This window comes from Microcebus murinus, chromosome 18 (genome assembly GCF_040939455.1).
Source record: "Microcebus murinus isolate Inina chromosome 18, M.murinus_Inina_mat1.0, whole genome shotgun sequence".
Classification (NCBI taxonomy): Eukaryota; Metazoa; Chordata; class Mammalia; order Primates; family Cheirogaleidae; genus Microcebus; species Microcebus murinus.
The window spans coordinates 59,109,114-59,121,737 of record NC_134121.1 but is presented as its reverse complement, the minus strand read 5'-3'; the positions used below and the strand labels follow the sequence as shown (position 1 = coordinate 59,121,737).

The following is a 12,624-nucleotide window of genomic DNA, read 5'->3' as shown; positions in this document are numbered from 1 at the left end:
TCCCGGGTTGAGATCAGGAGATGGGCTTCCGTGGAGATGGGACGGTCAGAGTCATCAACTGTAGTTGGACAGCAACTGCCTGAAGCTGAGAACCCACCCTTTAAAAGCTCTGCATTTCTGCCTATTATTGGGACGATGGCATTTCAGACAGGAGTCTCCCTCCTCCTCCTTCGCCGGAAAGTAATAAACTTCTCTTTCCTTCTCTTCAAACCGCTTGTTCTCGTTCTGATGTGGCCCCGGGGACAAGCGGCCGAGCTTTCAGTAACAAGGACAGAGCCCTCACGACCTAGCGGCCTCTTGTGAGACCCCGCCTGCCAACAGCTTTGCGTTGGGGACCAGGTTTCTAACACTTGAACTTTGGAGGGGGGCACATTCAAACTTTAGCAGGGGGGCTATGTCCAGCGGAAAGTTCAAGCTTGCTAAGGGGGATAGAAATGCTGAATAACTTTCAACTTTGCTGTAAAAATTTATAATTAAATAACTGTATTTAAGTATCTACCAAAAGAACGCACCCTGTGGCTTCCAAACCAGCAAAGACAAAGAGAACGCCCAAACACCTCCCATCCAACCGAAGCCAGCACGTTCGCGGCACGAGGACAGCAGCCAGCTCCGGGAAAGGAGGAAGAAGAGCGGGGTTGGGGTGGGACGGAGGGGCCTTCAGTTTCCGGTGGAGCGTTTCATTGTTAATGTTGACTGGAAGGGGAGAGGGGCCCACGTTTGGAGGGAGCCCACGGAAGGTGGCCCAGGGCACCGCAGGTCCCAGCCTCTCCAGCGGCGAGCCCCTCAGGAGTGTCCCACGTGGCCTCCCCTCCTGGCGTCACATCGAAGCTCTGGGCATCCTCCTCTAGGAAACAGGAGACATGCGGAGCGCGGCCCCAGGCAGCTAGAGAGGGCTGCCCCCCTGCACCCACGTGGCCAAGCCCCCCAGAACTCTCCCCACATCGTGTGCCCCGGGGCCTGGACTCTGAAGTTCAGCTAACTGCCAGTGGTTCTCTTGGGGCTCCCTCTCTTGGCTTGGGGTGGGGGGAAACGCCCCTTCCCACCCCCCAACTCTATTCCTAAAAACTGGCCCCCAGCGAACCCCACTGTTAGGCCCTAGCGTGGCCACATGAGCATGTGGCTTTGGCTCTGGGCTCTACTCCCTCTCCTAAGCGCAGGGGACAGGAGCCGGTGGCTCATGGCAGTGCCCCGTGCCGGGTGGCACACTCACCAGCTTCAGCCAGCCTGGGTGACTCAGGCTGTGGAAATTCCAGGGAGATGGTGGGCCGGTCGGGGGAGGCAGCCCAGGAGGAGCCTAAATACATGCTGGGGAAGGAGGGCCGGACAGAGCAGGCCCTGCCCACAGGTGCCCGGGTCACACCTCCTGGGCCCCAGTAGGAGAGGTGAGAGGGAAAAGGGCAGGCCTGGAGGGTGGGGCAGGGGCTGGGCCCTGGCAGGAGAGGTGAGAGGGACAGGGACAGGCCTGGAGGGTGGGGCAGGGGCTGGGCCCTGGCAGGAGGGAGACAAGACTCATCTTGTCGGAGCTGTGCCCGGGGGGCCCGGCCCCCGTGAGCCTCAGCTTCCCACTCGGTCAGGGGGCAGCCCCTCGCCCTGCCAGGTGCCGGGAGAGACCAGCCCTGTGCAAAGACACTGGCTCTTGGAAACCTCCCGCGTTCCGAATCGTCACCTGTCGGGCAGGACTGCAGAGCCGACTCACTGCGCTGCGTTCCTGGGCCTGCCGGGCGCGTGCAGAGGGCCGAGCTGAGGATCTCGGATTTGCAAATGGCAGCAGAGAGCAGGGCGGGGCTGGTTCCCCTGTGGGGCCCATGCCCTCCCCGCACAGCGCTGGGTGCAGAAAGACACTGCCTCTGTTTATGGGAGGAAACACAACTGGAGGGAAAGAACTAGCTTCTGGGGTCCCCCTCTCTTCCCCATCCCTCAAAAGCTGCCTTCACGGAGCCTCCTTCCCCCCATGCCCCACAGAGGTGTTTACACGCTGACCAGTGGCAGAGAGTCCGGGCAGCAAGGAGCTGGGAGGCCAGATGGGTCCTGGGAGCCAGCGGCCATCACCCCCGGAATAAAGGCCTGTGGCCGAGCTGTGAGCTTTGTCAGCTGTCAGCTAATGGCCTCCACGGGGGAGCCCAGATACCTGCCGGGGCAGGGAAAGCAATGTACCCAGGATGCCTGTGGCCCCCCGGCCTGCTGTGTGCTTGCCGGGGAAACTCCCTGCTGGAGCACAGAGAAAGACACTGGCCCTCAGGGGCTCTGGGCCAGCTCCTAGTTCTCGTCCTTCGACCCTTCTGAGTCCCACTCCAGGGCTGGCACCGCCATCGTCACAACCGCCCCCATCACATCAGTAGCCATCATCTTGGGACAGCAGGGGTCTGTTTCCCAGGGGGTCTCTCTGGGGTGGGGGGCTTCCCACCCCCCTGCTTCCCTCCACCCCCTTAGCTGAGGAGCAGTTGGCTGCTTTTCCCCAGGGTTCCCGAGGTTTCTGCAGGACAAGCCACGCAGGAACGCATGCCCCAGGGCTTCTCCAGAACCCACGGTGCCCACTGCTGCAAGGAGATGCCACCAAACGCCAAGTCACGCAGGTTGTGAAGGAAGCTGGCCAGCCTCGGGGGCTAGCCTGGCCCTCAGAGGTCCAGCGGGAGCCGGTGCCTCTGCGCTCTGCAGAGAAAAGTCCGGCTCAAGGTTCTTACGTTCATCTCTTTCCTTCAAACAGCCAAATGTTTAGCGGCTTCCAGGCTGGGGGAGGCAGCAGAGACGGGGCTCTCCCTGTGCTTGTCTGCTAAGTGCAGTGTAGACACCGACACAGCACAACACAATTCTGAATGGTGGAGAGAAGGAGAGCCAGCTAAGGCCCCAGGACCAAGTCAGAAACGTGACAGCAGGACAGCTTGTGACACCCCTCACCCTCACCAACAGAAGGAGGGACCAACCGAGGCATACTTTCCCCACCCCCCAACCTAGCAACAGAAGGCGGCCCAAGTAGGGGTTCTCTCCTGGATGAAATAGGAGTCCCACCGAAACACCGGGCAAGCCAGGCCCTCTGACAGTAATCGGCCAGGGTAACCCTCTCCTCCTTTCTGGGCCTGAAATTCCACTTCCCTACCCAAAGACACCTCACAGCAGGGAGACGGGGGACGCTGATGGCGAGGGGAAGGCCCACCACCACAAGCAGCTGGCCCAGGAAGTGAGCTGGAGACTCATCTCCCACCTGGAGGCCACAGGTGTCCCTCTAGGAAAGCTCCTTCTGCCCCTCAGGCAGCACCACGGAAACCAGGCTGGCCTCGATAGCATTGAAAAGGCTCTGAAAATTAGACTGCCATTGGAACCACAGCCCACGAAAGTAGGCCAAGGTCTGCATGCTAAGCCTAACCAGGGCAACTGCTACTGAAGTAAAAGATTGAAACAGGACCTGGAATCTCTTAACATAATGGTCACAATGTCCAGGATACAATCAAATTCACGGGTCCCACCAAGAACCAGGAAAATCACAAGATGAATGAGAAGACAGCTGACTGACACCAACACCAAGATGGGTCAGATGTTCGAATTATGTGACCACGACTTTAACGCAACTATCATAAAAATAACTGAACAAGTAGTTACCAATTCTCTTGAAACAAAGAAAATATAGAAATCCTCAGCAAAGAAACAGAAGGTATAAAAAAGAATCAAGTGGACATTATAAAACTCCAAGATATAATAGCAGATTTTTTTTTTAAACTCCCTGTTGGACTCAGTTGTAGAGAAGAGATGACAGAGAAGGGGGCAAAATCAGGGAATTTTCGGACACATCAATCAGATTTACCCAATCCGAACCACAGGGAGAAAGCAGACAGATAAGAAGTACACAGAGCCTCAGGGGTAATAACAAAAGGTCTGACCTTCACATCACCAGAGGAGAAAGCCAGCGAGACTGAACAAGCATTTGCAGGAATAGTGGCTAAAACTTCCCAGATTTGGTGAAAGACAGACGCTACAGATTCAAGACACCGAACTACAAATAGGATAAGCCGAAGAAATCTACACCAAGACACCAAGCAGGTTTCAGAGGAAAGGAAATTACTAGAGACAAAGAGGGACAGGGCACAGCGACACAAGGGTCAAGAGCAGAGGGATGCTGACTGAGTCAAAGAGCCAGGAGGAAAACCAGGACAGAACTGCACCAGCAGACAAGGGACCCAAGGTTTGGAGTCGAACACGCCCGGAACTGCCCGTGAAGAACCAAGCTGCAGCTCTTGGGTTGGCAAGTTGGCAGTGGAGGGAACAGTCATCGATGACCATGACCATGACCATGACCATGGCAAGGGCCATAGAGGAAGGATGGGGAAGGGGTGGGAGAGTCCAGGAGAGGGAGGAAGTGGAGACTGGGTGGGGGGTGGGGTGGGGGGGAGACAACTCCTTGATTTGTGATCCAAGAGCCTTGAGCACATTTATGTTCCAAGAGAGAATGTCCACGCTCGAAGAGGGAGGTGATGGCTGACGGTGCAGGTTCCCAGCAGAAGACAGCTCAGCCTGGAATGGAGAGACGGACACAGACACAGTTTCCACGGAGGTGGGGAAAGGGACACAGACGGAGAGTCCCTCATCTGTGATTGGGTGCCGACTAAATCCGGGCACGGGGGAAGGAGAACCCAACAGCCCCGGCCCTCTGCAGGTGTATGGTCTGGGGGAGGTTGATGGGTTGGGGGGCAGGTGTGGAAGGGCAGGGATCAGACCTAAAGCCACGTGGGAGCCAGGGCATGCCCAGCCTTCCTCCTGTCCCTGGGTACCCAGCGCTGGGGAGCATGAGTGGACACCACCTCAGAGGTGGCCCACCTGCTCAGAGGACGGGCTCAGAGGTCTGACCTGATTAAGGTGCAGGAGGGCAGATGGAGCGGAAAGTTTTGAGTGACAAGTCAGCACCCCATAAGACGCCCCAGCCAAATGTGAGCTGTGACCAGCTTTGGGAGCTGCCCCTGGACCTCACTGATGGACAAGGGTCCTGGCGCCACCCCCGAGCATGGCAGACATCCTGCCTCCACGGGGCTCCAAGCCCAGCTCAGCGCCTTCCTTGGAGGGCCACCCCAGTGGGAGATGGGCTTCCAGGGCAGCCTGTGACCTGGCTCCTCCTTCACAGCTCTCAGCCCCGTGCAGGTTGGCTTTGCATTGCTCAGTTGCGGGTTTGGTTCATCACGAGGGCAGATGAACAAGACAGACACAAGTGGCCCTCAGGAGCGCAGGGAAAGCAGACAAGTGAACAGACGGCCACAGCTGCGAGGGCCACCATGGGGCATGCTGGCTGCCAGGTGAGCACACGGCAGCGCGCCCTCCCTAATGTGGAGGGGCAAGGAAGCCTTCCTGGAGGAGGTGACCGCTAAGCTGCCACCTGGGCAGAGAACCACAGGTGACTGGAGCCAACCAGCTTGGGTGGGGTCCAATCCCAGGCCTCACCGCCCAGCGGGGGGGGGCTTCTCTGTGCCTCAGTTTCCTCGTCTCTAAGATGGAGAGAGAACGGCCGGACTCCACAGGTCGGGCGAGGGCGGTGCACACGGAGCGCCCGGCGTGGTGAGCCCCTCGCCCCAGCAGCCCCGGAGGGAGGCGGGAGGTCGCTGTCCCCGAGGTCGGGGAGTCCCAGCGAAGCGCCCGCGGACCAGAGCCCGAATCAGACCCTTCTCCAGGTCGCCCAGGCTCCTGGCCGCGGCGCTCAGGGACAGGGGCGGGGCCCCCGAAACGTCGCCCTGCGGACGGGCGTCCCGGCCCCAGGGCGCGCTGGATGGAGGCGGCAGGAGATCCGGGCGCCGGTGCCACGTGTGCAGACGCGCAGGCTCCGGCAGGTGGCGCTGTCGCCTCGGGGACGAGGCCGCCCCGCCCCTCAGGCGGCACGCGCTGTGGCGGGGGCGGGGCCAGGGTCCTGGAGGGGCGGGGCCCGGAGCGGCGGGGCCCGGAAGGGGCGGGGCCTAGACCGGGATGTGCAGCCTTCGCGCGGGTCCCCTGCCTGCGTCGGCGCCGCCACCTCTGCTGTTCCGGGCGGGCGCCTGGGCACTGGCCTTCCCAACGCCACCCGCGCCCCACGTTCGGCTCCGATGCCTGCGCGGCCGAGCTCCCGCGCCCGCCTCGCTCTGGGCGCGTGGGTGACCTTTCATGGCAGGCCGGCCCCGACCCCGACCTCCCTGTCGCCACGCTGGGGTCCCCGAGGTGGCCCAGTTGTGGGGGGGACGCCATCCGGGACGGCCGGGCTGGGCACGGCTTCGTCTTGTGATTTTCCAAACCACGCAGCTCCGCGGGAGGCACGCTGAGGTGTTTAAAATGAGGCAATAAAAACAAGTCGCTTGTTCCCGGGAGACAGCATGACTACGTGCTGACACAGGGGTGCTGACGGCAGGGCCTGCCCGGGCTCCCTGCCACCGTGGCCCGAAGACAGGGCGCCTCACAAAAGACCCTCGTCACGTCCACAGGAGGACGCCTGCTGCGGTGGGCCCGGAACCCCTCACGCCGAGGTTGTGTAAGGTCGAGGTGCACACCTGAGTTCCTCGGCACTAGCGCTGGGATTTAGTCCCATAACGTCTCAGCACTCGTGACTGTCCAGTTGTCACAGGCAGCTGCCCAGCCGGCCTGGCCCTCCCTGGGCATCTGCTGGGGTCCCCCTCTCGCCCACGCCCTTGCCAGCCCAGACCCGGCGTCAGGCCCCAAAGGATTTCTCAAGAGCGTTTCAAAGAGTCAGAAACCGGCCCTGTCACGCAGCCACCAGACCTCCAGAACCATTTCACATTCTTCAACAGCCCGAACGCACTCCTGACACAAACTCCACATCAGATGCCGCGGAGATGTAAATGTAAAAAAATAAAACCATGAAAGTGCGAGAAGAAAATGTAGGCAAATTCAACATGGAAAAGTCCTTTCTAAGCAAGATATAAAACCCAGAAGCTTAATTAAGAAAAATATAATAAATTTGACCTCATAAAAATTAAAGATTTCTGTGTAGGGGGATGAAATCAAAGCCAAATGACACAAGACAGCTGGTTCCCATCCCACTTGGAGGCCAAGTTAAATGTTGGTGTCCTTACCAAGACCCATAAGGCCTTGTAGGATCTGGCCTCGCCCCCCAACACCCGACCACCTCTGACCTCGTGCCTGCATTTGTCAGGATGAGTTCATTTTTCCAGCAGTGGCAAATAAACCCTGACGTCTCCAAGGCATGATGCAGTCCAGACTGACTTATCTCTCACGCTAAGCCGGGTGCAGGGCAGGCAGCTCTCCAGGGTGGCAGCTACTCCAGGCGGTGACTCAGGGATCCAGGCTCGTGCCTCCAGCGATCATCAAGACAGGGAGGGAAGGATGGGTGTCACACACCTGCTCCTCAGTGCCTCCACCCAGAAGTGACACACGTTCCTGTAATGCACAGCCCAGATGTGAATATTCAGTGACTGTGTGTCTCTGTGCCCCAGGCCCTGCCTCATCCTGGCTCATGCACCCAGCTGCTCTGACTTCATTGCTTTATCCTAAACACACAGAACTGTTCCTGTCTCGTAGCCATTGAATTAGCTCTTCTCTGTTTCTGGAATGTTACTCTCTGGCCAATCTGCTCGCTCAGCCAGCTCCCTCACCCGCTTCAGTACCACCTGGTCATTGTATTGAAGACTGGAATCTCTCCCTCCCACGCTGTCCCCCCTGTCCCATTACCCTCCTAGATCTCTTCTTCTCATAGCACCTGCCACCATCTGATACAGCATGTTGGGCACAGTCCAGTCAGGAAAGCTGAAAAACTGTTAGGGATTCCAAACACCGGGATCGAATATAGGAAGCTGGCTGCACAGGTTTGGAAGGCGGGAGGAGAGAAGGGATTAACGGTGACAGGAAGCAGCTCCCAGCTCTAGGGCTGGAGCAGGCGGCACGTGGGATGGGTTGTGGGGGGTGGCCTTGCCGGAGGGCCCAGCTTTGTGGGAGTGTCCCAAGCAGCTCTGGGCGTCTGAAGAGGGGTGCAGCCTGGGGCCCTAAGATCTTAAGAGGGGCACAGACTGGCAGACACTCCGAGGGCTCGGAGTGTGTCCTGGTCCGGAGGTGACTGTCCAGGGGCCTGGACTGCCTGGCACTGGTAGCCCCAAGGCTGTGATGGAACTGGGGCCGCAGAAGCTGGTAGCTGACGCCCTGGCTGGCTGCTCTTGTAGGGATGGGCGATGCCACCAAAAGCAAGAAGTGGAAAAGAAGTCCCTTTTCTCCCCCTCTCTCCTTCCAGCTCCTCCCAGAGCTCCAGGCCCAGCACAGAGCTGAGGGCAGCCGGCCGCAGCTGGGGAGCTGGGGGGTCTCCCATTGCCTGTCCCCCCCGGGCCCGAGTGTGAGCTCCCTGAGGGCACAGCTGCCCTTTCCAGCTCTGGGGGGGGGGGATTGTGTCCACCCTCCTGGACCTGCAGGGCACAGGGCAACACGTGATAGCAGTGAATAAATGGGGAACTGGGAAAGATACCTGCAACCAGTGAGACCCAGGGACACCTCCCCGGAGAGGTAAAGAGACTCGAGTTGAAAAGAAAAGGACCGATAGCAGGATGACAACCAGACAAAGGAGGTGGACAGGCAGCTGGAGAACAAGGTGGCTCTGTCTGAGCCTGGAGTGACCCTGTGACACCACAGGGGCAGAGAGAGGGGCGCCAAGGACAAGCTGCTAGTGACGCATGCGATCTGCTTCCAGGGGCAGGGGGCGGGCGCGGAGGACACGCTTATTTCTGGTTTACCCCTTCTGTTCTGTTTGAGGATTTCAGCATGAGGAAGGAGAGAGGGAAGGGAGGGAGGCTCAAATTACCAGAGCTAAGAAAGGGGGGGTATCGCCCCCTGAAACCTTGCATTTGTATTCATGCATTAATTTGCTTTTCGGGTTGTCTAGAAGCACAGGGGCTCTGTCAAGATTCAAAAGGCCTTTGGAAACACAATACTACCACCCTCCTCTGAGAACATCTATCTGCAATTTTAAAAGGGAGTGATCTGAAAGTATTAATATTTACATCTTTATAGTATTTCAGTTTTGACTCACAGGGGTGTATCTTTTCTATGTTAAAACCGGATGAGTCACAAAGCGCACATCCAACACAGGAGCAGTACCTAGAATATATAAAGAACTCTCAATTCAGCCATAAAGCAACAAGGAATCTAATTAGAAAATGAGCAAAAGATATAAATAAATATTTCACCAAATAAGACACACAGATGGCAAATGAGCACATGAAAATCCATCCAATGTCATGAGCCATTAGGGAAATGCAAATTAAAACCACAACGGGATGTCCCTACACACCTATCAGAATGGCTAAAATTAAAAAATCGTGGCAATAACAAACGCTGATGAGGAAGCAGGGAAATGGGCCCACGCGTGGCTGGTGGCAGTGGTACCGTCACTCCGCAAAATAGCGCGGCAGTGTCTTGTAAAACTAAACATGCCACTAACTGCCATCTGCCCCAGCAACTGCACTCTCGGGCATTTATCCCGGAGAAATGAGAGTTTACATTCACGTAAAAATCTGCACACAAATGCTCATGGCAGCTTTATTTGTCATACACAAACAAGAAAAGGAAGCAACCTTCCGTGGTGTCCTTCCATGAGGCGTGGCTAGCCCAACGCGCCCACATCCGCACCGTGGCACGCTCCGCCACAGTGACGGGAAAGAACTGCCGACACGGCAACGTTGTGAGTCTCCAGGGAGTCACGCGAGGACCAAAGAGCGATTCCAAGAGGTTAATACCGTATTAGTTGCCGTTCTCCAGAGAGCACCAACGGGATATGTACAGATATCTAGAAAGAGATCTGTCATGGGAGATCAGCTCGCGCGATTACGGAGGCTGAACAGTCCTGTGACTGCCCACCGTAGGGCGCGGTTCCAGCCCCAGCCCAAAGCCCGGGGGCCGGGGGCCGGGGGTGTCACTTGCACTCCGAAGGCAGAGAGCCGGGAGGCTGACGGTGTCTGAGTCTGAAGGCCCAGGGGCACCGAGGTCCAGATTCCACCTACAGAGCCTTCCCGACATGGCAGAGCTTTAGAAACGGAGAACATCAGTGACCGGAAGAGGCGGGAGGGAGGCGGGCAGCTGCACAAGGGCAGAGATGGGAGGGCCTTGCGGTGACAGGCGCGCTCTGGGTTTTGACTGGTGGTGGCAACTGAGTCAAGGGCACAAGGGGTTTCTCTGTACCATTTGTTAATGGCATGTGGGTCTACAAGTTACCTCAGTAAAAATCTCAATTAAAAATAGGCCAGGCGCGGTGGCTCACGCCTGTAATCCTAGCACTCTGGGAGGCCAAGGGGGGAGGATCACTCAAGGTCAGTAGTTCGAAACTGGCTTGAGCAAGAGCGAGACCCCGTCTCTACTAAAAATAGAAAGAAATTAATTGACCAACTAAAAATTTATAGAAAAAATTAGCCAGGCATGGTGGCATGTGCCTGTAGTCCCAGCTACTCAGGAGGCTGAGGCAGGAGGATTGCTTGAGCCCAGGAGTTTGAGGTTGCTGTGAGCTAGGCTGATGCCACGGCACTCTAGCCCGGCAACAGAGTGAGACCCTGTCTCAAAACAAATTTTTTAAATAGATACAGGCCTTCTCCATATCACAAAACTTGATTCAATGGCTTCGTTTTGGTTTTGCTATTTAAAAAATAAACTGGGGTGACACCAATAGCAAACACACTTGCACTAACAGAGAGCCCACCCTGACTAGGAGACCAGGCTTCTGTGCAAAGACAACAGAGACCCCGTTTTTTGTGGGGTTTTTTTTGACAGAGTCTTGCTCTGTGGCCCAGGCTAAAGTACCGTGGCATCAGCCTAGCTCACAGCAACCTCAAACTCTTGGGCTCAAGCGATCCTCCTGCCTCAGCCTCCCGAGTAGCTGGCACCACAGAGCACGCCACCATGCCTGGCTAATTCTTTTTTCCTATTTTTAGTAGAGACGGGGATCTCACTCTTGCTCAAGTTGGTCTCGAACTCCTGACCTAAAATGATCCTCCCACCTCAGCCTCCCAGAGTGCTGGGATTGGTGTAGGGCAGAGGAAGGGCAGAGGAATTTGTAGGACAGAGGAAGGGCAGAAGAATTCTTCCAATTGTCGGGAATTTACTTGGGTGGGGCAATGAGCTAACCACAAACTTTTGCTTCTGGTCATTGCTTGCTCGCTACACCGCTGTAACGGGAATTATGGGATGAGGTCATTGAAGCACGGGCGACTGGCCCATCAGGCAATAGAGGGCAACCAACCCGCCAATTATTTCAAAAGGCAATAGTGGGCAACCAATCATTTTAAAGGTCAACGCATGATCCATGCGTAGTCAGCTTGTGCGCAGCTTGTGCACCATGGGGATAAAAGGCATGCCGTTGTTCCGGTCGGGGTCCTTGCCTGCGAGAGTGGCCACTGCGTTGGTGCTCTGGGGCTTGGACCCTGGCTATCCAGAAAATAAACCCCCTCTTGTGTGATTGGATCCTCGATGTCTCTGCTTTTCTGTCCGGTGGGGCTGTGGAAGGTCGGTCCCTAACAATTGGGATCACAGGTGTGAGCACCTTGCCAGGCAGAGTCCCTGCTGGAACTGACCCTGGGCGTGTGGCGAGAGCTGCTCTCAGCACCAGGCCGTCTGAACACATCAGCAGGCGGCTCGTCACCTCAGCTCACCCTAATTAGTTTAGTCCTGTGGCCACAAACCCGAATTCCACAGCAATGGGGAGAATATCAGCAGGCACCTGGGCACAGAATCACAATCCGTCCCTGTCCTGCTGCCTCCCACGGCACTGGATAGTCGCTATTTTGCGGTCACAACAAAGGGGCTGCTGTTTGCATACTGCCCTGTGGAGGGCAGCAAAGAGCAGCAGCTCTCAGACCAGGAGCCGCAAACTCCCAGATTCTGCAAGGCCTGGTCCTTCACTCACCTGCACCCTGGACGTTGTCTTGAAAGGGTCCCAAGCAAGAAACCAGCTGCTCTTCTTCCTGCTGTCCCAGCAGAGCCCCAAAGCTGAGACTGGCCAAGAGCAGCCAAGGCCCCCATGTCCCGGAGCAGGAGTCTGGGCCACCCCTGCAGGACTCCCCCAGGAGCAAGACACACCGGGCTGCAACTGGGCTGCAGTTTTCTGCGGCAGTTCGGCCAGCCCTGCTCCTGGGGGCACTTCCTCCCCACTCCCAGGTCACCTGCCTCACCCAGGCCTGGGGCCTGGATGGGCCCTGACCTCTCAGTGTCCAGCCTGCAAGTACCCTTGAGGCCTGTCAGTAGCTCCCTGCCTCCCCACACCCAGCCCTCACCTGGCTGTCAGCCCCGTCTACGGCCGCCTTCTGCGTCCCCCGCACTCGCCTTCACAAAGCTCCCAGCCCTCCTGCCACCTGCCCCGAGTCCAGGACCATTTCCTCGTGTTGGGGTCCCGGGAGCATCTTCCTTGCGCTGCCCCGGCCCCAGCGAGCACTGCCAAGGCCCCCCGTGGGGTCCCTCCCGCCCTCCTAGGCCTCCACTCCACCCCGCAGCAGCTGAGGGAGGGATGCTATCCCCTGCGGCCCCTTGCGCAGGCCCGGCCCACACCTGCCGGCCCCTGCACCCCCGAGCCTGGGAGGGGCAGGACGCTGCCACCCATGGGCGGCCCAGCAGCATCTGCTGGTTCGTGTGGGTGAAGGATTTGCTCATCGAGTCCCAGGAAGGGGAAAAGGATGGGAC

General features: G+C 57.7%; 1 long non-coding RNA gene across 1 annotated transcript; it reads right to left on the bottom strand.

Moving 5' to 3' along the window:
• Positions 1–1,665: 1,665 nt before the first annotated feature.
• LOC142861877 (uncharacterized) lies at positions 1,666–2,775 on the bottom strand. The gene is made up of 3 exons (XR_012912984.1): positions 2,682–2,775; positions 1,981–2,128; positions 1,666–1,714 (listed from the first exon to the last, which is right to left on the bottom strand). It is a non-coding gene; the product is annotated as an uncharacterized LOC142861877 (long non-coding RNA).
• Positions 2,776–12,624: the final 9,849 nt, after the last annotated feature.